The sequence below is a fragment of the Cavia porcellus genome, unplaced genomic scaffold (assembly GCF_034190915.1).
Source record: "Cavia porcellus strain 051 isolate PalLab524CR breed Dunkin Hartley unplaced genomic scaffold, mCavPor4.1 scaffold_6, whole genome shotgun sequence".
Taxonomy (NCBI): Eukaryota; Metazoa; Chordata; class Mammalia; order Rodentia; family Caviidae; genus Cavia; species Cavia porcellus.
Window position 1 is genome coordinate 30,272,094 of NW_026947489.1, and position 24,596 is coordinate 30,296,689.

Sequence of the window (24,596 nt, forward strand, 5' to 3'; positions counted from 1 at the left end):
TGCCTGGTGGCAACCTTGCTTCTGACATACCATTCCAAGTGCCAAGTGCCCTCAGGCCCCAGACTCTGATATCACAGGTATTGGAAGCAGCCCCATGCTCAGTTGGGCTGGGAGCTGTTCTGAGCAGTGACCAAAGGCAAACCCATCAGCCCCGGAGTTGGCAGGATCCAGGAGGGAGCCCCTTGCCTGAGCACCAGGGCGTGGCCCTGCCTCAATGCTCTGAGGAACGTGGCTAGAACCCTTAACTGCAGGGCTCCTCCCAGAAACACACACCAGGGCTGGAAGGAGTGCGGTAGCTCTGTGAGGACCCGAGATGGCTGGGTACAGCGTCCGGCCAGCTGTGCTGTCTACCACCACGTTTCCATCGCACTCCTCCTGGCACTCCCAGTGGACCAGGCTGACAAGGTGGCAAAGCCATTCTTGTTTCCTTTCCACTTCCTATCCAAGTCTGGAAGTCGGATTCTGTGGACTTTCAGGGAATGTGACTCCCTTCAGGAGGCTCCACCTTCATGGGCTGCGGTGGGCTTGAGTGCTGAATGGTGTGCTGGCCGTGGGGTAGGTGGGCTTTGAGCAGTGGGGATGGTGGGCTGGGCCCTGGCCCACCCACTGTCTGCAGGTTGTGGGCCCTGTGGTGAAGGATGCTGCGAATGGGCTGGTGCTGTGTCCGGGTGCAGCTAGAGCCCAATCAGCAGCCCGTGGGTTTCCTCCTGGCAGCACCTTGCCAGCCACCATCTACTTACTCCTGAGCAGGTGGAACGGGAGAAGTGTGGCTGAGGCTGCTCTGCTCTCCTCTCGCCAGCCCTGAGACAGGGGACCCCCTCTAGTGCTTGAATTTGAGGGGCCCTAAGGAAGTTCCTGCTTCCACTTGCTTTGTGTGCCTCTCATCTAGGCTCTCAACAATATGTCACCTGCAAGGTTTTTTCTTTTTCTGTCATCCTTTAAAAAGTCCTTTGCTCTGCCATGAGCCACAGAGAAGCTCTTCCCACAGAAGCTCCTGAGCCAGACACAAAGAGTTAACTTCCCCCCAGTGGAACCTCCCAGATCCTCAGAACCTGTGTCCTTGTCTTCTGCTCCTCCTGTGTCTCACTGCTCCCTTGCTGGCTACACACAAAGGCTTCTCTGTTTCTGATGGGGCTGAAGTCACATGCTTCCCTCTTAACCCCAGAGCTCTAAAACAAAACACCCACCCCCTTTGGCCCCGGATGACCCTGTTTATGTCTGCAGAGGCAATTCCAAACAGCGACAGTAGTGAAAATTTCTGCCAGGAGAGACTTCTTGACTATTGGTGTAAAGAGAACAGATCTTCACTTTGTATAGCATGAGGATTCTAAGAAATTTTGGGAAATGGGTTAAAGGAAAGAGAGAGAGAGAGAAACAGAGAGAGAGAGCAAGCCAGTAGCCTCTCCCAACTTCTCTATAGACCCCAGGGGCTCAGGATAAAGCTTGCAAGAAACACAAAATGGTGGTCAGAGTTTTAATGGCTGAGAGGCAGACCATTATAGATTTTCCTAGTGAGATCTTCCTTTGTTTAACCCCTAAAGAAAGTGATATTTTTCCTTTTTAAAGAGAAAGAAAGATCTCCATCTCAAAGTTTTGATGGAGGAGCACATGTGTGTTTCTGTTTGTGCCCTACAGATCCCTTTTCTTTCAGTTTATGGGTAGTAGCCCACGATAGCTGTTAAGGAAGTTAAGTTTCCTTTGATTGTTTTTACCTTGATCAAAGTGGTAGACGTTGAAGGGCAAATACCAGAACCCAAAAGTGTTGGTAACATTGGACTCTCCAGATTAGATTCAGCTCATCAACAATTAGGTAAATGTCACCTCTAGTAATGAAGCTGAGAATCTAGCAGTCACTTATGTTGAAAAAGATTCTGTTACTTTTCTTTGCAGAAAAGAGGGCCGGGACAAATGAAAAGTGTATACTGGCCATGGGAGGAGACATGACAGCAATATTGTTATTTCTGTCCTTGTGCAATCTCAGAAAGTTAAATTATCATGTCAGGAGAATGCAGCAGTAATGGAAGGGTGACTGAAGCAGTAGTAATTAGAGACAGTGGTGCTTACGCAATGTTGTGACCCTGCATATTAGATGGATCACGTGGGAAGGTGTAAGCAATGATGTAAGCAGATGATGCGTTGCATCTGGGCTGAGGCAGAAAACACCCATATGCCATTTTATACTCTTTTTCCTTGTCCTAGCAGTTAAAGAGGCCTCTTGTTCCAATAGTGTAATTACAAAGTGCTGGAACGGTGGCCAGGGCTGTAGCTCAGAGGTAGAACACTTACCTATCATAAGTGAGGCCCTGGGCTCATCACCAGCACTGAAGAAGAGGGAAAAATGGATAATCCATCTTCCTGGATCCCTGATTATATAGAGTTAAACTCCTTGCCAACCTCGAATGAACATTTAGCATAAGAGAGATAGAAACTTTTTTTTATCCCTTTGAGAGTTACTTTATGACTGACAGAGTAATGAAAGGGGAGTTTTGTTTTGTTTTGCTTTTTTCTTTTCATTCCCTGCCCATATTTGTGATTGCTACTTCAGATAGTAAAACGGTAGAACCTTGATATGTCCATTTACCAGTGCCCCACAATGAATGTAATCATTTTGTACTGCAAACATGCACTAATAAAAATTCTAAAAAATAGCTGGAGGTGGTGGTATACACTTGGAATCCTAGCACCTGGGAGGCTGAGGCAGGAGGATCACTGCAAGTTTGAGGTCAGCACATGAACTGCATAGTGAGACCCTGTCTCAAAAAACAAGAGAAAAACCAACAAAAATATATACATTAGAACTTTGAACATCAAAGTTCTCTTGTATGCAGAAGATTCTCAAGTCCTAAAAATGCTGCTTGAAGTAGGAATTACGAGCCAGAGTGGAGACACACACCTGTGATCCCAGTAGTGGGGAGGATGAGGCAAGAGAATCGATACAAGTTGGAAGCCAGCCAGGGGCACATAGTGAATTCAAGGCCGGCCTGGATTATACAGCGAGATCCTGTCTCAAACAAAGAAATGAATGAAATAGGGATTACAATTATGCAAATTATTGTAACATATTTGAAAGTAGAAGCAATACATAAGTATAATATACTTTTCACATCACTTCTGGTAGTAATACTTACCCTATCAACACTACCATCACTGCTCGGGCCACACGGAATGGTGAGAAGGATCAGTTACAAAGAGGAGAGGAAAAGGCCTCATAGTTATGAAAACAATAACCTTAGTGGACTTGGGTTGGTGAAATCAAGATATAAAAGGTAAGAGGAACCTTGGAAATTTAGTCATTTAGTTATATGTCAAAAGAGTTCCTAGGGGAAAATGAGTGCCTTCTGATCACAATTAACAAAATATTTCCATGGCGGGATCCATCGTCGCTCTGTTCCTAAATGTTTATACAAATGGTTCAGCTTATACACTTGGAATTACAGGGCTTGCTGACTAGCTTTCCTATTTTCTTCTCGACTGCCGTTCTTCCTTATTCCCACCATCGTGCTTAACATTTGTGCTACTGAGCAACTGCCCAATTTATCTTCTGTCCTTGACCAGTCACTGCCTTTCCCCAGGTCTCCAAGCCGTGTGCAATGTTCACTGTGACTATAATCATTTAGGTTTTGTTCATTGTTCTTGGGATCTATCAGTCTTTGTATCTCTGATGATTTCTTTAGGAAATGTTTCTATAAGGGTAGTTCGTGGGCAATAGATGTAAGAAATTCTGACGGCTACAACAGATAAAGCCCAGATGCCAAAGCACAGTACGAGTTTACATTCACATAGCTTCATGTGTGAGTGTGTGATACGTACATGGCCTTCTGTGAGGTCACTCTGGGACCCAGGTTTCTTCTAGCCTGTTACTTTGCCTTCAGAATCACTATAGACAGGAGAAGGTGCAGCTGCTGTTGCTTCTCACCACTTTTTCTTTTTTCCTTTTTGGAGACAGGATCTGTTGTAGTCAGGGGTTGCAAGGAGAACAATTACATCAGGACACATAATTTATAGTATTATTTATAATGGTCACCCAAGGAGTCAAATACAAAGAAAGTGCAGGAAATCTGTCCATAATACTAAAGATCTGGAAAATCCAGCCAAGGACCTGGATCCCATGGCAATACCTGCATGAGTTCAGCTGAAAACCACAACAGTGACCCATGCAAATCTAACCCATGAATCTGTGCTGGGAAGGCCCAAAGCTCAGCAGTGGAAGCTAGAAAGTCTGTGACAGTGGGGTGAAAGATCTGTGCTAGTAGGTTGAGGGTTCTGCACTGGAGCCAAGAAGTGACATTCAAAATAAGGGCCAGGGCTTCCCTGAAAAACACCACAGCCGTCCTCAGTGACAATGAGGTCCTGAGCTCCTCCGACCATGAGAACAGCTGAGTTCCTATCAGGAAGCCAGTGTGACAAGCTTCTCCTGGAGATGAAACAGCACACATCTTCCCCTCCAGAGCCGGGAAGCGATGATCAAAGTAAGGACCAGAGCTCCCCCAAACTGAACTGCAGCCATTCTTGGCAACAGGATCCTGAGCTACTCCAACGATAACAGTGGAGTTCATATCAGGGGCCAGCATGCCAAGCTCCTCCAGGAGAACCAACGGCTCCAAACAGTAACACTTAGGAGAACCCACAACACCACTCTTCCTCTCCAGGTCTCTTTTTTATGCTGGCAGCAGTCCTCAGGCGGGCCATCCATGCTCAGCACCACGCTGATTCAGTTCAGCTGGTGTTAAATTGATCACCAGTTACTAATCTACTACAGTCTCACTACGTAGCCCAGGCTGGCCTTGATCCTTGCCTTAGCTTCCCGAGTGCTGGGATTACAGATGTACCCCACCAAGCATACATAAGAGCTCTTTATAGTTCTTACTAATCTTACAGTTTTAATTGTATTAGCCATTTTTAATTATTAATTAATTATTTTTGGTACCAGGGACCGAACTCATGACCTCACGCTTGCCAGGCAGGTGCTTATGCTGCTGGGCTAAATCCCCGGCCCCTTAGCTATTTTTTTAAAAGCAAGGTTTTACTGTGTAGTCCAAACTGGCCTTGAATTTTTGATCCACCTTCCCCAGTCTCCACCCACACTCCAGGTGCTCTGATTACAGGCATCACTATGTCTGTAATTTTTAAAAAATAGCCAAATAAATTAAGTTTTGTTTTTATGACTTCTGTTGCTTTTATGCCTATAAAATTTACACAGCTGGGTGTGGTAGTGCACACCCATGATCCCAACTACTTGAGAGGATGAGGTAAAAGGATTACAAATTCAAGGTCAGGCTGGGCAGTTTAGCAAGACCCCATTTCAAAATTTAAAAAAAATTTTTTTTTCTTTAAAGGGCTTGGGAATCTGGATCTGTGGTAGAACAGTTGATCAGCATGAATAAAGTCCTGGGTTTGATTTTTTAGAAATCAAATTTACACCTGTGCATTCCAAGAGAGTAGTTTTTCTTCTTTTTAAAATTGTTCCTGTTAAAAAAATACTAACCCACTGGCATTTATTAAGGGATATGTGTGTGAGGCAAGGAGCTAGCTGAGTCCTCCCCCCGTAGCCAGCTCTATGTCACAGCTGTCACTAACTATACTTGCTATTGGCACTTGGTTGAAGAGCCAAACTAGGACTGAGACATAGGATTTTGAGCTCCTCCAGCAGCCCTCTTTGGTCATACAAACTCGAGTCATTAACCATTTTCCTGCTCTTGTCTCTTTTTCCCTTAGTGCTCCGCTCAGTGACAGCACATTTTCTAAGCCGATTTGTACCCATTCTGTGGGGAAGTCCCTGCCACCGGTGGGTCCTGCGCTGGACTGAGATGGCCGAGATTCCACTCTTACTCAGTTCCCCTCCTCTTATCCCTAGGCCGAAGGTGAATCACTTTGATCCCATGGTTGTTTTTTTCCTGCCCTGTGCATCTTTTCCCCCTTCAATTTTTACCCCACATCCTGGAGTCTCTCTTGATGGAAATTCCCAAACTGCTTCCTCTTCCTTTTAGGGGATGAGAAGTAATTTTGCTGATTCATTTGGCCTCTGCTTTCCTGCTGCCCAGGGGAGCCCCTTATGTCTGAGGCCTAAACAGATACTACCTGGCTTCCTAAGTCTTGTCCACAAGGCATACTCTCATGGCCTCCTGGAACCAGCTGCAAGGGTTGGACATTGGAGGGTTTAGATTTTCAGAATGTGTTCTGGTCTCCTGCTCAGCCTGTAGTCTGACCCACTTAGTCCCATCTCTTTAATCTGTCTCTTTTCTCTGTCTCTGTCTCTCTCTGTCTCTGTCTCTCTCTGGCTCTGTCTCTGTCTCTGTCTCTGTCTCTGTCTCTGTCTCTGTCTCTGTCTGTCTCTGTCTCTGTCTGTCTCTGTCTCTTTCTGTCTCTGTCTGTCTTTCTGTTGGTATTGGCCATTGAACCCAGGATCTCATATATGCTTGGCAGACGCTCTACCACTGAGCTACATCTCAGCCTGGGTCCCATCTCTTGAAAGTGTAGACTTGGATGCTGGATCCTACTGGGCCCAGACAAGCTCTCCACAGCAGTGGAAGCGCGAGGCCCTTCTTCCCTAGGCCCTGTGAGCTCATTTTAACAGTCAGAGGAGGGAGCACGGGGGCTGAGAGTAGGTGTCACTGAGCAAGCACACCGCCCAGAGCTCTGTGCCAGGTTTGCCGGGTAGTAGTAGTGGCATGGCAGCGCAGGGCTGAGCAACACCCAGTGTCTGGGGGGAAATTCCCATCCAGAGCGCTGTTCTTGGACAGGAGGACTGCAGACTCACTCTTGGTTCTGAGGCACTTTCTGAGAGGCCTGAAGACTGAGACTCTCCTTCCCAGTGAATACCTCAGCAAACTTGTCTCCAGCCACCAGGAAGCCGTCAGTGTCTTTCAGGGCTGGACTGAGGGAGGCCCCGTAAGGAGATGGCAAGGAGCTTCTGAGCCCAGGAGCTCTCTCTTTCTCTCAGAGCTCCTGAGAAACCCATCCCCATGAGGCCCCTGCAGCTTCCTGCCTACCTGGTGCTTTAGAAGCCCCCCACCCATTTTCAGGATGCCCGTGGGGGCAGACTTTTCTGGGGAGAGGGCCAGAGACAAGGTTCTTCGAGAGATGTGGGCAGAGAGCCGCAGAGAAAGCTGCATGTCTGGAGGGGAAGCCAGAAAGGAAGACCAAAGTTCTTTGAACTACTCCCATCAAGCTGCTGGGAAAATTACAAAACACCATCAGACAGGGTCAGGATGTGTGGGGAGCTGCCAGGAAGGAGTGGTCGCTTCAAGGCTTCCTGATCTGACTGAGGCACGCGCCGTCTGGAGGGCACAGAAACTGGAGACATGTGAAAGTCTGCCTGATGCAGACTGTTCTGTTGTCCTGGGTCTGACAGTCAACAAGGCCAGAGGAAAGGAGGGGTGTGAGAAGCCAGGCTCAGCCACGTTTGGTAGCACACGCTGGTAGTCCTGGCACTCTGGAAGGCTGAGGCAGGAGGATTGCAAGTTTGGCCAGCCTGGGCAAATTGATGAGACCTTGTCTCAAAATGAAAAAATGTTATTATAAAGGATGGAAATGTAAGTCAGTGTGAAGGTCCTGGGTTTAATCCCTAGGAGGGGGAGGACAGCAGGAAGAGGAAGAGACAGAGGAGGAAGAGGACGAGGAGGAAGAGGAAGAAGGGAGCTCTTGTGGACAAGAGAGGCCAGTGGAGGCCCCCCGCCTCCCTGAAGGCAAGGGTGTCCGGGGAGCCTGGAGAGACAGTGCGGTTAGAGGCCCTAACATGGCCCAGAAGATAGGAAAGTCCTCTGGCAGGCAGTGGTCTGCATAGGACCAACTTGGACCCAGTGCAGAATGAATATGTGGCAGGGAAAGGGACATAGAAATAATCAAGACATGCTAGGTGCACGCACAACTTCCTGTGACCAGTGTAATCATTGTGTACTGTAAACATGTACTAATAAAAAAATTTTTTAAAAGCCTGTGGGGGCACTGTATTTTTTAAAAAGTATGGAGAATTTTCAGACGGCCATAACAGAGTATTAAACCATGTCAGAGCCCTCTGAGTGGCGTCCTGCAGGCTATGAAGTTATCCTATGGGAAGACTTTGGCTCAAAAGGATAAAAGCGGACTATAAACTTGAAGGCTGGGGTGAAAATAAAAAATGAAAAAAATCAGACTCTCTGAGGAGTCTTTTGGTATTGAAAAATATTGGTTAGGAGTGAAGACTCCATGAACAACACATTTTTAACTGTCAGGCAGCCTTTCACGTCTCTGAAACCATATAACAAAGGCGACAATTTTATGAGCCAAGCTATGCATAGCACATTTTATGTACTTAAATGACCCAAGTGATTTTTGTAGGTCCTTCAAGGGCACTAAAAATGTAAGTATTAGGAAAAAAGAAAGAATTGCACCAACTGTCAATATTTTTTCCATAGAACCCCCCCCCCCATACCATGCCTGTGCAAAATGTCTGGACACTGCACATCCCTGGGCTCACCTGCTAGTGCTGATTTTCGTAATACAGGGATCATGACTCCCTGAGGTTGTAAAAGTAGGTGTCATTTGGGGGCCACTCCTGTCCCCTACACCTCCCTCAGACAGTCAGTCAATATAAATGTCAAACTTTCCCTGAAGACAGAGGAAAGAGATCAGATCTCAGAGCTTGAGGGGAAGCTGCAGGTCAGCTCCCCTGGTGTTTCAGGGTCTCGCCTGCTCTTTGCTTCAACCCCTCTCTCCAGATAATGGGGTCAAACTGCCTAATGGGAGGGGATGTACCTCTCCTCACAGCTCCGAAGAGCAGGACAGCCAGGCCAGGAGCACCTGGTGCCAGCAGCCACCTGTCCTGAGTACCCCCTTCACCTGTGGCCTTCACTCAGAAAGCAGAGCCTGGTTGTCACTCTGTGTGGATGTTCTCACCCTTTAGCATGGTCTTCTGGACCTCTTAGGGGACAGATGTGATGACAGTGAGATGACCTGTCTCCCTGATATCAAGGCCTGTGCTGCGAGACTGTGGCCAGGGATCTCCTCAGAAATCAGTGCCATGGAGGCTCGTGCACAGACGAAGAGCTGAGGAGCTTCCACACAGGGGCTGCATTAACTACAGATGTCCCCTGCCGTTTGGCCACTAGAGCCACCTCTTCTCAGAGAGGCGCCCTTCACTGGCTCTCGGCTGCCCCTCCCAAGTCCCTCTTCAAGTGTGCTGCTGAAACAGTACATAGCTTAGTGGCCAAGCGGGACTTGTGAGGGGCAGTGGGAGACCCAGGCCTCCGTCTGGAGACCAGGGGGAAGGTTGCGCCACCTGTTTTTCCTGCAAACAGATGCTGCAGGCCCTGAGCAGCTCCAGGCAGCTGCGGGCAGGAGGAGGCCTGATGAGGGACAAGCCACTGTGAATGACCGAAAGTCAGGGCCCAGGACCTGGGGGCCAATGGCACCTCCTCCCCACCAGTGGAGACAGAATGGTAGGAGAGAGCACACTCAGGACTGGCCTCCTGCCCTCCCAGCCAGCGTGACTGGATCTGCCAGCTGTGGGGCCTGTCTGTGCCAACTCTGCCCTGGCTCTGTCTAGTCATAATCGATGCTGGCTCTGGGCCAGGCCCCCTGCCAGCTCTGGTCACACTCGGCTAACTCGAGAGGCCCAGCCCATTAACTCCTTGCCAAGGCCCATTGTCTGGGTCCTTGCCCGGTGGTTTATTTACTCCAGGGCAGGCCTGGCTGGGGCTGGGAGGGGGCAGGCAGGCCAGCGGGGCAGTGGGGTGGAGGGAGGGAGGGAGGCTCTGGCTGAGGGCAGGCAGACGTTTCCAGAACCTGAGGGCAGGGCATGTTGCTGAGGGCTTTTTGTTTTTTGTTTAGTTGCATCAAGGGCAGCTGTGCCTTAGGAGTCAGACGTGCACTGTAGACAGCAGACCCTTAGCTCCCCAGTCACTTTTAAATCTCCCGACAGAAGTTTGTACATTCTACACCTTCTTGTATATTTTAAATAGGTATTTAAAAGTTTTCATTGCCAAGTGTAAATAATTCCAGAGGATATCTTTTTTTAAGCATTTAATGAATGTGCTGTTATGATATATTGTAGGCATTGCAAAAATCCAAAGAAAAATCAATAGTAACATTTAATATGAAATTTGATATCTTTCTTTTAAATAGCCAATAATATCTAAATATGAGAGCAATTATATATTCTTAATTATATATTTTTTTAAAAAATAGGGCAGCTGGGAGCAATGATGCATGCCTGTAATCCTAGAGAATTCAGAGGCTGAGGCAGAAGAACTGCTTTGAAACCTAGGTTGGCCTGGGCAATTTATCGAGACCTTGCCTCAACATAAAAAAAATTAAAAAGGGGTGGGGATATAGCCTAGTACAAAGATCCTGGGTACAAACCTTGTACCAGAAGAAAAAAGAAAAGAAGAAAGCAAGGAAGGAAGAAAGGAAGGAAGGAGAGAAGAGGAGAGGAACAAATTAGACATGGTGCTACGCCCTCGTATTCCCAGCTATTCAGGAGGCTGAGGCAGGAGGATTGCAGATTCAAGGCCAGCAATCAAAACCGAGCAACTTCTGCTTATTTGCAAAAGATTTTAATATCTGGCCTAAGGTCTTGTTCCACCTGCTTCCTCTTTTATTATTTTTAAAAACGTTAACATACATTCATTCTTACATTCTTAGAATTGAAGTTTAAGGAATAAAGTGGAAAGAAAATGTCCTGGCTGCAAGGGGCTTGTATTAGCTCAACTCCTGCATGAGGTAGGGTGAGGCAGAGATGGTGCGGAAGGAAAAAAGACTGAAGAGGGGAGCAGTGGCAGGGTGGGGCAGTCAGGAAAGTCTGATCGATGATCTATGCCTTTGCCCACCAACTACCCACTCCCCTGTCAGCTTGGCATTTCCAGAAGTCCCACTCTGAGACCAACACTTCCTGTTTCCGGCTCTCTTTTTTTTTGCAGCGCTGTGCAAGTGCTTACCACGCTGTACCGCTGAGCTACCGCCCAGCCTGACTCACCCCTTTCACTGTCCATCAGCCCCTTCACCCCGTCTCTAGCTGGATTATGTAGTTGGTGACCTCATCACACATGCATGCACACCAGCCCTCTACTCTTCGCTCCTTTCCCTTGTGAGGACTCTCCTGGGAGCCTGTACCCAACACCAGGCCTGCTTGGTGCCTGCATCCGGGCCTGGAACATCTTCTGTTTCTCATCACAGACCTCGAATGGGCACTCAGCTTGTCCTGAGACCTGACTGTGTTTCTCTGCCAAGTCCCCGATCCTGCCCTTCCACGAGTGTCCCACAGCTTCTCTGTCCTGGTTAGAGATTAATCAGTGGATTAGTCACTCTGAACTGTGCTGTTCAGAGCAGGGGCCTGGTCAGAAGACACCATTCACTGGGGACATGACCTAGAAGGTGCATTCTTATCCCTGGCTCCTGCCTTTTCTCTCTGCTTTCTGGTTGCCATAGGTTGAGCACCGTTTCCCTCTTCCATCCTCCTCTGCCATCTCATTTCTGCCTTGGAGTCAGCTGACCGTGGACTGAAACTGTGAGCCAAAGTAAACCTCTTCTCCTTTAAGTCGGGGTGTCAGGAACTTTGTGCCAGCAGTGAGAAAGTGACTAAGACACTGTTCCTCACCTTCTCCCCACTGTTCCTTGCTGTTGCCTAAGTTTGCTTATTTTTCTGTTGAGAAAAATAGGTAATAGCAGCTTCCTCCTCACCCTCCGCTCTCCCAGGTGCCTGCGTCTGTGCCCCAGCTGCCACCCCCCTTCCCTATGACAGTTAGGTGTGCGGTGGCCTCTCCTCCCATCCCAGCCAACCCCTGCATGTGTGCTCCCCACTCCAACCCCTTTTGCTTCTCCTTGTTTTGTGGTACTAGGGGTTGAACCTAGGGCCTTCACATTGAGCGGCAATCCCAGCCCTTTAAAAAAGCTTCTTTAAAGATTTTGAGTCCAGATCTTACTAAACTGCCAAGGCTGGGGTTGCACGTGTGACCCTCCTATCCAGCTTCCCAGAGTGCTGGGATTGCAGGCAAAGGCCACCATGCCAGGTTCTCTCATCTGAAAAGCAAACTGTTCCTGACACCGTCCTCTCTTCTGCTCCCACTGTGCGCTGGGCACCCCTCAGCATCCTGGCTGTGTTCCTTCTGGTCTGCTCCAGCCAAGCTTCTGTTCCTTCCACCAGTTAAAATCGCACCTGTCCAAGTCAGCAGTGAGCTCTGTGCTGGTGCCTGTGCTGGTGCTCTGTGCTGGTGCCTCTGAAGGGCCTTGGTTTCCTGCGCCTCCGCATCTGCACTGCACTCTCTTCTGCTGGGACTCCACATGGGCTGCTGCCCCTGTCTGCCTGGCAGCCCTTCCCCAGCTCCTTCCCTGGCCCTCCTCTGGATCTGTAAACACCAGTGAATGGAGTATGGATTCCTTCCTTCCTTTTTGTTATTTAAACCCAGCACCTGGCACATGCTAGCCAAGGAAAATTGCACAATCACTGAGTTAAATACTCAGTCTTTCTTTTCTTGCTCCTTCTTTCTTTCTTTTTCTTTCTTTTTTTCTTTCATTTTGAAGCAGGCCCTTGCTAAGTTGCCCAGACTGGCCTAGAACTTACAATCCTCCTGCCTCAGCCTCCCAAATAACTGGGATTCCAGACATGTCCACTGCCCCACTTCTCTCTGATTTACAACCTCTTTCTGGTTAGATTTCATTAGGCCTCTGCCTTTAAATTCCATGTAGAGGCTGGAATCTTTGAGAAGCACCATGGGAGAGAGTAGAGAATGAAACAGTGATGGCCTCTGTAACCCCTGCCCTGAGGATGCCCTGCTCTGCCCCTGATGTGTAGCACTGTTCTTGAAAAATCCTCCATGTCCAGTAAAGTGGCATCATACACAGGATTTCCCCAAAGCAAAGTCTGACACAAAGTCTTGAGCATGAACAGTGTATTTGGGAGCAGGGAGAGGAGATGTGAGATGAGGAGATGAGAGCACCAAATGTGAGGGTGCGGTGAGAAGCCGGCCGGCTCTGGGTGACCACTGTGTGGCCCTCTGAGAACCACATGGACTATACCTCAGAACTCACCCAGAGAAGGGCACTTAGCCCTGCCTCCTGTTGAGGTCTCCCATCGAGTGTTAGCTCGCCTGCACTTGTGGGAGGCTCCTGGGTCAATAACAGGTGAGCTCTCAAAAGTCCCCTCTCTTCAGGGCCAGGAGTGAGAGATATCAGGAGAGGCGCCATGGGGCCAGTGTCACATAACGGCTGTGAAGACTTGGGCAGCACAGGTCCCTGCGGCTGTGGCTGGAACCGAAAGCTGACATTTGGAGGGCCCAGTTCACATGGGATATCTCGTAGGATGGTTAAGGCATGTCCCTCTACATGTGGGGAGCAGCCTGGGCCCCAGGCTCATGGACATCTTGGAGGCAGATTGTGTCCAGAGCACACCCGATTCCTGTGCCCAGATCTTCCTGAAGTCTTGTCCACTGCAGTGCAGTGACCTGGATTCATCTTCCTCTCCTACCTGGGGTATCCAGGTCATTATCAAACTCTGACTTCAAAATGCACCCCAGTCCGACCTCCTCATCAGCTTCCATCACCCCATCAGCCCGTGCCTGACCCCTCCTTAGAGTTTATTCTTCCATCATGGCCTGAGTGACGAAACTTCCAACAGCTTCCCATCATATTTCCCTAAAATATCATGACTTCCATGCTATATAATGTACCCACCTAAAGGGTTTATATAGTTCACTGATTTGGGGGGATACATTTAAAAGGTTGTGCAAACCTCACCACAATCAACTTTAGGACGTTTTCCTCATCCCCTGAAAGAGACCGGGGTCCATCATTCACATCCCCCAGCCCACTTGGAGGTCTCGCCTCTCTCCCTCTCCCACCCTCAGCCCTAGGCACCTACCACTGCTTTCTGCCCTTGGATTTGCCCATGTTGGGCATCCCACGCAGATGGAATCACCTAACATGTGGCCTTGAGACTGTCCCTGAGACACAATCCAAATTCCTTGCCCCCCGGCCCTCCCGAATCCAGTGCTCACTCAAACTTGGCTGCCTCCTTTCTTCTGCCCACTTCCCCCTTGGGGCTTTGTCTCCCAGGTCTGTGGAAGGGTCCTACCTTGTCCTGTCAGTGCCCAGAGGAACTTCCTCTCCCTGCCCCAGCTCTGCCCTTTACCACTGGAAACCCTTACTGATTAGGACACTTCGTTCTTCACTATCTTTCTCCTTATTTACTCCTCAAGAGGGAGCCTTTTGTCCTGTTCAATTTGGGCACACAGCTGGAGCTCAGCATCTGCCACATGAATGAGGGGACAACTCTTCTGGACTTGTAGCTGGAGAGTTTTCACCATTCCTTCCAGCCCTAAAACACCATGAGACCCTGTCAGTTTTCTTCCCTGGTCTGATGAAAACCTACTGTGTTGTATAGTTGATATTCACTTTCCTTTTTTGCTGGGTATTGTGACCTTCGATTTTTTTTTCTTTTTTGAGCCAGGGTCTTGATCCATATTTCAAGCTTACCTCCAGCTTGTAATCCTCCTGCCTCAGTCTCCTGCATCTTGGGATTGTAAGCTCGAGCTGCTGTGCCTGGCTGAATTTGCACTTTTTGTACCATGCTGCTGTATTCTGAACATCTGTACCTTCCCTGCAAAGTTGTATGTTAAAATCCTTACACCAGAGGTGACTATCTGGAGCTGGGACTCTCAGGAGATGACCAGCTCATGAAGGCAAAGCCCTCATGAGTGGCATTAATGCCCCTGGAAAAGGGCACTTCCAACCACCTAGGGATATAGCAAGATTCAGGAAATAGCTCCCCAGCAGACCCAGCCTGCCAGTGTCTTCATCTCAGGCTTTCCAGACTCCAGAATGGTGGGAAATTTAGACGCCCCCCACCTTTGCTAGTCTGATAGAGCAGTCCAGTGGGCTAAGGCCCAGCCTCACCCTCTTCCCCTTACAACTAAGCTCCTGTCCCTCAGGCTTCCCTCACAGATTCTCCTCTGGAAATCTCTTGCTCCTGGAGGAAGATACTCCATCTGCCAGCGTGAGAGCTGCTGCTCCAAACACAAATAAGATGCCGTGGGCTTAAGACGCGTTGTCCTTGAGCTCTTTGCACCATCATAGGTGAGGCTGTAGGCTACCATCTCAGGCCTGGTGTGCTCTGGGCTTCTGTTGCATGTGCTTTCTTCCTCCATCTCTTCTTTAGGGCCCTAATGTTAATGTTTTCCTTTCGCTTAAAAAATATCAGTTTGATCCAGGACCTGTGGTGCATACCTATTCTAACTATTAGAGAGGCTGAGGCAGGAGGTTGGTAAGTTTGAGGCCAGCCTGGGCAGCTTAGCAAGACCCTGTCTGAAAAGCATCAGCCAGGCTGGGAAGTTATGGCTACTTAAGAAGCTGAGGAGGAAAGATCACTTGAGCTCAGGAGTTCAAAAGCGGCCTGGGTAACTGAGGGAGACCCTGTCTCAACAAACAAGGAAAATACCCTGATGGGAAAGTGGGCCTTTTCATATACCCTGGTGGGAACAAGAGCGACATAAACATTTGCAGTGCCCACCTAGAGCACATGGACCCCAGGCCCAGCCTGCAGAGTATCTTGCCCACATCTGAAGGGGCGGTCTGGGAGTAAAGTGCTTGGAGCCGCCAACCACCCAGTAACTAGTACAGTAACTAGAACAAGGAACAGAGAACTGGTTTAGAATAAGGAACACTTTGTACTGTAAACAAGGGAACCCAGATGGCCTAGTGGGACACACCTGTAAATAAAAAAAAAAAAAAAAGAGAGAGAGAAAGAGAGTCTCTATGAGTAGATGTGAAATAATCTCCAGGACATATTGGCAAGAAAATATGTGATTACAGTAAAACTAGCTACTTTTTGAACAATAAAGATGGAAACTAAGAAAACATATTTACATAAAGGTGGACTTGAAGGATAGAAACATTTTTTATATCAGAACTTGAAAATGGTCAGTGGTAGCAGTCACCTAGCTCTACCCTCCAGAGACCTGAGAACCACAAAGGCTTACAAATAACAACAAAGACCACAACAGCAAAACCGTGAGAAGTTGGGAATGTCAAGGGGATAAAAAAAGGAAGACTTTTCACTGAGCTTTTCATTCCATTTTATATTTGAACAACATACATATTTTTTAAAAAACTATATATATATAAAAAAAGTCACAGTCCTATTTGAGGAGTTTTCATCTTCTGAGTACTTTAAAATCCTGTTTTTCCACCCCCAGAAGCAAAGTGAGCTGGGTGTGGTGTGCCTGCAGGCGATCCTAGCCTTTGGGAGGCTGAGGTAGAAGGATCAGGAGTTTAAGCCCAGGCTGGGCTGTACAGAAAGACCTAACAGAAACTGAAAGTGTGCCGCAGTCTCTGCGGGGTGCAGAGAGTAACCCCTGTTGGCAGCAGGGCGTGATGTGTGGGGCGTGGCCTGTCTGCTCCCTCAGGGCAGGGGCCTGGCTTTATTCACCAGCGAGTTCCCAGCACCTTCACACCCTCATCGAGGCACTCACTCAATGCTAGCTAAATGCAATGCGAGGTGTTTGAACAGGAAAATTCCTGACCCTGGAGATGGAGAAAGTCAGCTGGTTGAAGGGCCCGTAGTGATACAAAATTGTCAAAGTGAGTGACTCTGAGAGCCAGGAAGAGAAAGCCAGATGGTGCACCATGTATGTGGGCTATAGTTTTCTCAACAACAGAAAATCCTAAGATTTTCTTGATAAAAGGGGTTGGACCACAGTGGGTGAATGCAAAGATAGCTTAACAACGACCACGAAGCCATGGATAACCAGTGCAGGCCGAGCCCCTCCTCACAGGGCTTTGGACCTAAACACCAAAGGGCCGAGGGCCGGGTCTGGGGCACCTTTGTGAAGGGCCAGGCATGGTTTGGAGCACATAGAGGACTCCTGGCACTGGCCTGGTGCTTGGCATCAGTTTTAGGAGTGTCAGGTTCTGTGGGAGCCACGAAGGATCTTGCCAGTGCCTGGTGTGCTCCCTGCCTCTACTTATGGCTGCCACCTCCCGGTGGCCGGCCTCTCTGACAGCCAGGAAGGAGATGAACTGTTTTTCCCCTCGTCCCCACATCCAACCCAGGGGCTCCTGCAGGTGGCCAGACCTGTCTTTGCCAGGGGCCGCCCTCTGTGGGAAGATGTCCCTGAGGGAGCAGCTACGGTTTTCTGTAGACTAGAGGCCACCTAAGCCAGGAGCCTAGGTCACAGGGGCCTGGCCAGGGAAACTCTGAATGGAATCAGCCTGCCTGGAGCTGGTGGTGTGAGATGAGCTGAGCCCTGGTCCTGTCGCAGCCCACGCCTGTCAGATTCCTGCATTTCCATCCCTCCGTGTGCCTAGACCTTGGCTCTGGATGCAAGCGAGCACCGTCTCTGGGCTGTGACCTAGACAGGGCTGTCAGATAGATGTTCCCCTGCCATCCGAGCATGTTCCCAGCAGCCCAAGGACACAGCATTAGGGTGGGCTAAGCTTTTGGACCCAGCTACTGCTGTCCAGGTAGACATCCAGAAAGGGCTGCTCTCAGCTCTTGTTTTCTCGTTATTATAGACAGCGAAATTAGGTAGAAATATTATAGACAGACAGGGCTAGGCCCTTGAGGGAGTCAGTGCAGAGGATGGGAACACATTACAACTGAGGCTGGAGGCACATCCCAGGCCTCCAGATACAGGTGGAATGACCAGGCCTCCACACCTCCCCAACGGTTAAACAATAAACTGAAGATTACATTATAGGGCTGGGGATATAGCTTAGTGACACAGTACTTGCCTAGCAAGTGATATGTCATGAATTTGGTTCCCAGTACTGGAAAAGAAAAGATTATACTATAATTGGTATCATCTTGTCCAAAAAAGTCTAAAGAGACCCAGGTAGGTGACCAGGACCTCCTGATTCATTCCTTCCTAAAAAGATCTTTGTTCTTTCCATGTTCACTTGCCATGTGATCTGCTTCCCCACTGGATCAGTAATACCCAGACATACTTGTAATCTTATTTGTTGATCATTGTTTTGTTTTGCTTTGCTTTGTTTTTTCTTTCTTTCTTTCTTTTTTTTTTTGACAGGGTCTTGCTATGTAGCTCAGGCTGGTCTTGCATTCATGATGTAGCCCAGGTTGGCTTTAAACTAGCAGTGATCCTCCTGCCTCAGCCTCCCAAATCCTGGGATACACGTGTGCACCACCAGCCCCAGTTTTGATCATAGCTTTGACCCATATTTTACCTATCTCGTGATTTTGCTCTATAAAACTTGCTTTGAGAAGTGGGCTCATTAGCAACCACTTTCAGGTCCTCTCCTGTCTCTCAGGAGCTGTCTCCTTCAATAAATTTTTCCTACTTTTACACTCTGTTGTTGCTTACTTCATTCTTCAATTTCAGGGGACACGAACTTGGTGTATCAGACATCTAGCGGGTTGGAAATTATATTTATTCCTCCTATATTATCATGGCTTCAGAGAAGCCACTGACCATGTATATTGGGCCTAGGGGGGGCATTTTCTCAGGGCTCTTTAGCCCTTTCCTAGGGTTGACTGAGAACGAATCCCGCCAGAGTCTTAGCATTATGAATTCAAGGCTGTCTCGCCCAGGTGTGACCTGTCCTGTCAAGCCTCACACCCTCCTCTTCCTTCCTGCCCTCCCCACACCTCTCACACTCACCTCCTGCACCTCAGGGCAAGCCAGCCCCACAGTCCTGAGCCAGTCAGCTTCTTCCGGACACCAGCAGAGCCTCGTGGCAGGGACAGTGCTAGCTTTCCTTCCAGCAAACTTCCCTATCTTCCCAGGCCTGAATCCCACCTTTGAGGTCAGAGCGAGGACCCCAGATTGGTCACTCAACCACTCCTGTGGGCAAAGGGTTACAAGACCTTCCTGTGCCACCCCAGCTGCTGGCAAGAAGGTGAGGAGCCCCAGCTGGTGCGCCAGGCCCCGGGCCTCTCAGGTTCCCTGGGACGGAGGGGCTGCTGCTGCACCAGCTGCAGCTGTGGGAAACCACACTGCAGTCCGCAGGTGCACGGGGCCTAGAAGAGGGGAGTACATTAACTATTTCTTGGGAGCAAGCGTGCTCCGTGCCTGAGCTGTGACTTCTCTACGGAAAGGCAGCCAGCCGTGGAAAGTTCAGGGAACCTGGGATCCATGCATGTGATAGACAAACACCTGCCTCAGGTGACTGCACAGAGAGGCCAAGGCACTGTCATGGACCAGAGCAGCTTCAGAGGCCACTAGAGAGCTTGGCACTGTGTCCCTCTTTTTGTTTGGTTACTGCTGTCCTGAATGATTCTTTCCAAGTTGTAGGACCAGGCAGAGGCAGAAAGAATCCTCATCTCCAAGGCGCGGCATCCTGGTCTCCCACTTGACCCTCCCGAAACTTCTGCCAGCAGCAGGGGATTTGGCGAGTTGACCTCAGCTTACTAGGGCTTGGACATGGATCTGGGGCTGGAAGCCATACAAGGGGAAAGCTGTCACACTGTTCCTGGACGGCCCTTTGCAGCTAGACCTGTCTGTCCTCAGAGGGTGTTGTGACAACCGCTGCCCATCTGCTTTTTCATGCTGCTCTGACTGCCCAGCCTGCTGTCACCTGCTGCTGGCAGAGCACCTACCTGGAGCAGAGTCCTCTGGCAAGGGGGTCTGGAGGCCCAGGGGCCTGTGGACAGGTCAGCCAGGCCCTTGTTTTGGTCTTTACCCTGCTTCTTTCTCATCATTCCCTTCTCTTCCTCCTACTCTCTTGATTTTCCTAAATGTGAGAAGGATGACACTCTTCTGCACACATGTCACACACATTCCACTACTTGTCAGCCTGCACTAGGCTTGGCACGGACACATGTCGTCCTCCTAGAGGAGCTTACGGTCAGGCGGGGCAGTCATTCACACTCTATTCAGAGAGACAGACATTCACCCTCTGTGCAAAGAGATCAAGACCTCGTGAGGGAAGGCACCAACTTCTTTGGGGACAGAGGAGGGTCACTGATGACAAAGGGTCTCTACACAGAGCTAGAGGTACTATACAGACTCAGCTCTTGTTTAGAATGATGCACAAAGGAGAAGTTAAGGTCTCAGGGTCTCAGGAGCCAGCCCTCTCCATTCCTAAACTGGGAGATAAGAAAGTGAATTGCAATATGCAGGTTTCATAGCCCCTAGGGAGTGGCAGGAGACTGACTCAAGGGACTTTTAGAATTCAGGTCAGAGTTACTCCCCACTGGGGTGGTCAGGGAAGGGTGTGGAAAGAGGGATGCATTTGATCTTGGTGGAATGTCACCAACTTGAGTTGGAGCAAGCAGACTGAGTCCTGGGGACCTTGGTGGTAACAGACTACGGGATGCCTCCTGCTTCTAGATGAAAGGTCTGGGAGAAATCAAGATATGGGAGAACTGAGGATCCCATCAAGATCATGAAGTGACTGGCCCTGAATCAAGGCCAGCAGCTTCCTGATGCTGTTGGTTTCAAGCAGGAGCCTAAAGAGATGTCTTTCTATGGTCTGTTGGCCATTTCAGAACTTGGGCTGAAATGGTCAATTCATTAGAAAGAAACCCTCGCTCCCCTGGTGAGCAGCTGTGAGTGTGGCAGGCTCCGGAGGCCCAGGACAAGAGCCACCAGCATTTACTGGTACCCGCACCATGCTGGGACCTGGAGTGCTGGGAAACCAAGCAACCCCTCCCCCCCTGCCTGTTTTGTTTTATTGAACTTCAATATACATGAAAGCATGGACAGCTATTTTGAAGAGAAAGAGAAACTCTATGACAGCCATTAATGACTTCCCTGTTATCTGGTTTTGAAGACTTAAAACGCCTTCCTCATTCGGTTCGGATCAGCTTTATACTATGCCATTTTGTAGGAAATCTCTGTATGTGAAGACATAGACAACTATTTGGAAGAAAACAAGAGACAATGTGATAGACAGTGAAGATCTCAGGTCGTCTAGCTTTGAAATTTATATCTCTTACATTGCTTTCTTGTGTGCTATTTTGTTCTGTCTTGTTGTGTTTAATTTTACCCTCTTTAAAAAAAAAAAGATCACCCTGAGATGGTGATATCTACTCTTTTTCTTCTGCCCCGACTTCCTCAGGAACGGGGGTGACTTCTCTTCCCCTGCCTCTATAGAGAAGTTTAAACTTTCCCTCTGAAAGTTTGACAATTGTGTCAGCTAAAACCAACAATAGGCAGAAAAACACACACACACTGATTAATATGCATGTGTACACAGGAAACACACAAAATAAGAAACTCGAAGAAGGGCCATATGGCTAAGGCTTAAATATCCTTTACACTGGAGAGAGAGAAGTGGTGGAGGGGAGAGGAGTTATCTCTAGTAGTGAAAGATTTTTTTTGGGGGGGGGTCTTTTTCGTTTTTATTGGTACCAGGGATCGAACTCATGACCACCTGCTTGCAAGGCAGGTGCTTATGCCGCTGAGCTAAATCCCCAGCCCTTGTAGTGAAAGATTTTTAAAGGAGATGGATAGACTTAAGAGCAGATTATGGCTTCGAACTACGTCCCTCTGGGCTCCCAATGCAGTGTGTGATTTTCAGTCCTTTCCTATGTGATGTTTAGTCTTCCTGGGTTCATGAAGTTTCAATAAAAAATGGAAAGCAAGTTTGTTCCTCTTATCACATCTGGCCTTTAGGTAAAAAAGGTTCCTCCCTGTACTTTTGGGAGAGGGGATGAGAGAAGAGGCAGGGACCAAGGGTGGAGAGGTCAGAGGCTTTGGGGCTGCTTTGGGGCTGTCCCCAGTTCAACTCAGGATGTCACTCTGTCATACTTTGGGGCACATTCTCCATGCTCCGCTCAGTTCTGACTTTTAAATCCACCCCGTCTTGCCTTCCTGTTCTATCACGTCTGCTTTTCCCTACAGGAACTGTTCATTCCAGTCTACGGATAATGTTTAAAATGCGCTCCATCTTAGTTCACCGTGGCTGGCGCAGAGCTTCAGATACTCTTGACATTTCCTGTGTGCTGGGAGTGTCTTGTTCCTAAGGAGCTCGTTTCCACCATACCTGTGTTTATGCTAATGAGGTGACTCATGGTGGCCCTTAGACTGTGGCCGTTCTAGAAAGACCAGGCATGTGATCGGAGTGCTGGTAATGTCCTTATCTTGCCGAACTCTCGACAGAACAGGGCTGCAGACTGAGTTCATTACGTGGTCCATCAGTCACACTCATGGGACGAAACCCCATGTAGAAACGCTGGGCGTAGGAACTGGGAGAAGCTGCCCAGTTGGTAAACACGGTGAGGCACTTCCCTGCACAGACAGAGGCATCAGCTCCAGAAGCCTCTCCCACCACCTGCCCTACACATGTATTATTCCCTTTGCATTCGTGAGTCAGATTTTATAACAGAACTGTAATGATAAGCACAGTACTTACAGTGACATTGGTGAATCATTCGAGCAAACTATCATACTTTTTGTACCAGGAATTGAACTGAGGATTTTGCGTTTGCCAGGTAGGTGCTGTGCTGCTGAGCTCTATCGGAGGCCCAAACTATCACGTCTTAAGGGGAACCTCCAAATTCATGGTCAGATGAAGCAGGAGGCACTCAAGAACCCTCTTTGCATCTGATGCCTGATGCTTCTGGCATATGACACTCTGAATTGTTGCTGTCAGAAACAGACCTAGATTGAACTGCAGGGCACCTGGGTTGGTGGCTGAGAATTGATACCAGAATGGACAACCAAAGAGGCCACTTTACATCCCTCCCTCTAAGTCACAAGCACTCTAATTTCACCTGCCCTGTCTCTCACCGCCACCATGTTCTCCTGCCTGCTAACCTCCATTTTTCCAAATTCTTTCTCCCATCCAAGCCCCCCTTTCCAACATGGTCCCAGCATGGCTGTCCTGATGCTTGTCTCCTCAGACCTATCAATCTGTTCCTCCTGGGAGGCAGTATATGTTTTTGGGAAGAGGAACTTGGGGACCTGTCCCAGATGAAGCTGTTGCTCATAAAAAGTCCATGGCCAGAGAGGCAGAAATGCCTGCACTGGGGGTGAGGAGGGCATCTGGCCCGGCTGCGCCTCTTGAGGAAGAAGCCGCTCTTTCAGCCCGTCAGCCCCTCTCGTTCTATCCTCCGTGCTCTCTGCTTCTGGTCTGCTGTGGGAAGCAGCATCTTGAGATGGGTAGGGTTGAGACCGGCTCTGCAGCTCCCAGCAGGCCTGGCAGTGACAGTAACTAGGGTTTGGCATCTTCTGTACTGATTGCCAGTGCTCACCCAGGCCAACCGACACCACCCTCTTCTTGCGTGTACACTTGCACACATGTGTACACACAAGCAACCCTGGGTCTGTCTCCTTTCAGGAGCAGTTAGCATTCCCACACATGGCCTCGTCTGGCCTTGTTCTTGTCTCTCTTTGCTTGTAACCAGCACTGGAGTTGGCAGGGTGCAGCCTTGCAGATTGAAGGCTGGTAGACAACAGCATGTTCCTTTCCACCATACCCTTGCACCCAACCTTCCACCACCCTGCACCCTCCACCCAGCCCGAAGCTGCCTCCAGGAGCCTAGGATTGTGGCTCCCTTTGAAAGAGTCATTGATCTTCTGGAGGTCTGGTGGGAGGTAGAGAGCAGTACAAGCCTTAGAAATCGAGCAGACAGCACACACATGGAGGTAAGATGGACTTTTCTTCCCAGGGCTGCTGAGGCCTGCAGGCCAAAAGTTTCAGAAGAGAAACAGACGACTCTAGGAGGGTGGGCCCTTACCCCATGGTGCCACCCGTCTGGTGCTGCTCTCAGCATTAACTCTAGGTCTGGCCTCAGAGAAAGCATGGTTCCTTCAGGCTTCCACCTGAATACCTCTCAGAACACCTCGGGTCCTAGCAAGGACATCAGCCCTTGATACTGTCCTAGGAATTCCCATGGATGTGGCAGGGCCCATGGACTTGACATGGGAAGTCCCAGGATGGTTGACTGGCTAATAGTTTATTCCAAGCTGTACCGGGTGTTAGCTGTACCTGGTGAAGGTGTTTGGAGTCACTACCCCAAATGTACTGCGTCAGGGTCCTGATCATTTCACACTGAGGGCCCCCAGGGGCACCAAACACAGGGTTTCTCTGATCTTCCTTGTGTTTCTAAGGATGAATCCTTCAAAAGGAGTTTAACTGTCATGAATCCTGCCTCAACTTCATCACTAGACAAGATTAACTCACTTGAGACTGGAGGAGACACCACACCCAGCCAGCCTTTGCTTCAGCCTATCACCTGTCCTGGGACGGTTCATCTTCCCTTCAAACCACATACACTCCTCTAAATGGACTGACTGTACCCCCACCCCTATGAGGAGGGTGTGTAAGTGTCTAGATCTTACTGGGTTACCTTTTTCTGATGATATCCCCAAGTGCAAATGGTTATCATCCGGAAATCAAGTAATAGCAAATTCTGGAGAGGCTGTGGAAAAAATAAACCCCTCTCCCTTGTCAGTGGAAATGTCTTTTTCCTTTTTATCGGTACTGGGGTTCGAACTCACAACTGCCTGCTTGTAAGGTAGGTGCTTATGTCACTGAGCTAAATTCCCAGCCCCTGTTGGTAGAAATGTAAACTGGTATAACCACTATAGAGATCAATACCATTTGCTGTTTAGTCTAGGTTGGCTTTGAACTCACTATGTAATGCAGGCTGGCTTCCAACTCACAGTGATCCTTTTACCTCAGTCTTCCAAGTGCTGGAATTACAGATGAGGGCCACCACAACC

At 49.0% G+C, this 24,596-nt stretch overlaps 1 non-coding gene across 1 annotated transcript; it reads left to right on the forward strand.

Moving 5' to 3' along the window:
• Nucleotides 1-20,319: 20,319 nt before the first annotated feature.
• On the forward strand, nucleotides 20,320-20,454 carry LOC111758552 (small nucleolar RNA SNORA2/SNORA34 family). The gene has a single exon (XR_002792725.1). It is a non-coding gene; the product is annotated as a small nucleolar RNA SNORA2/SNORA34 family (small nucleolar RNA).
• The last annotated feature ends 4,142 nt before the right edge of the window (nucleotides 20,455-24,596 follow it).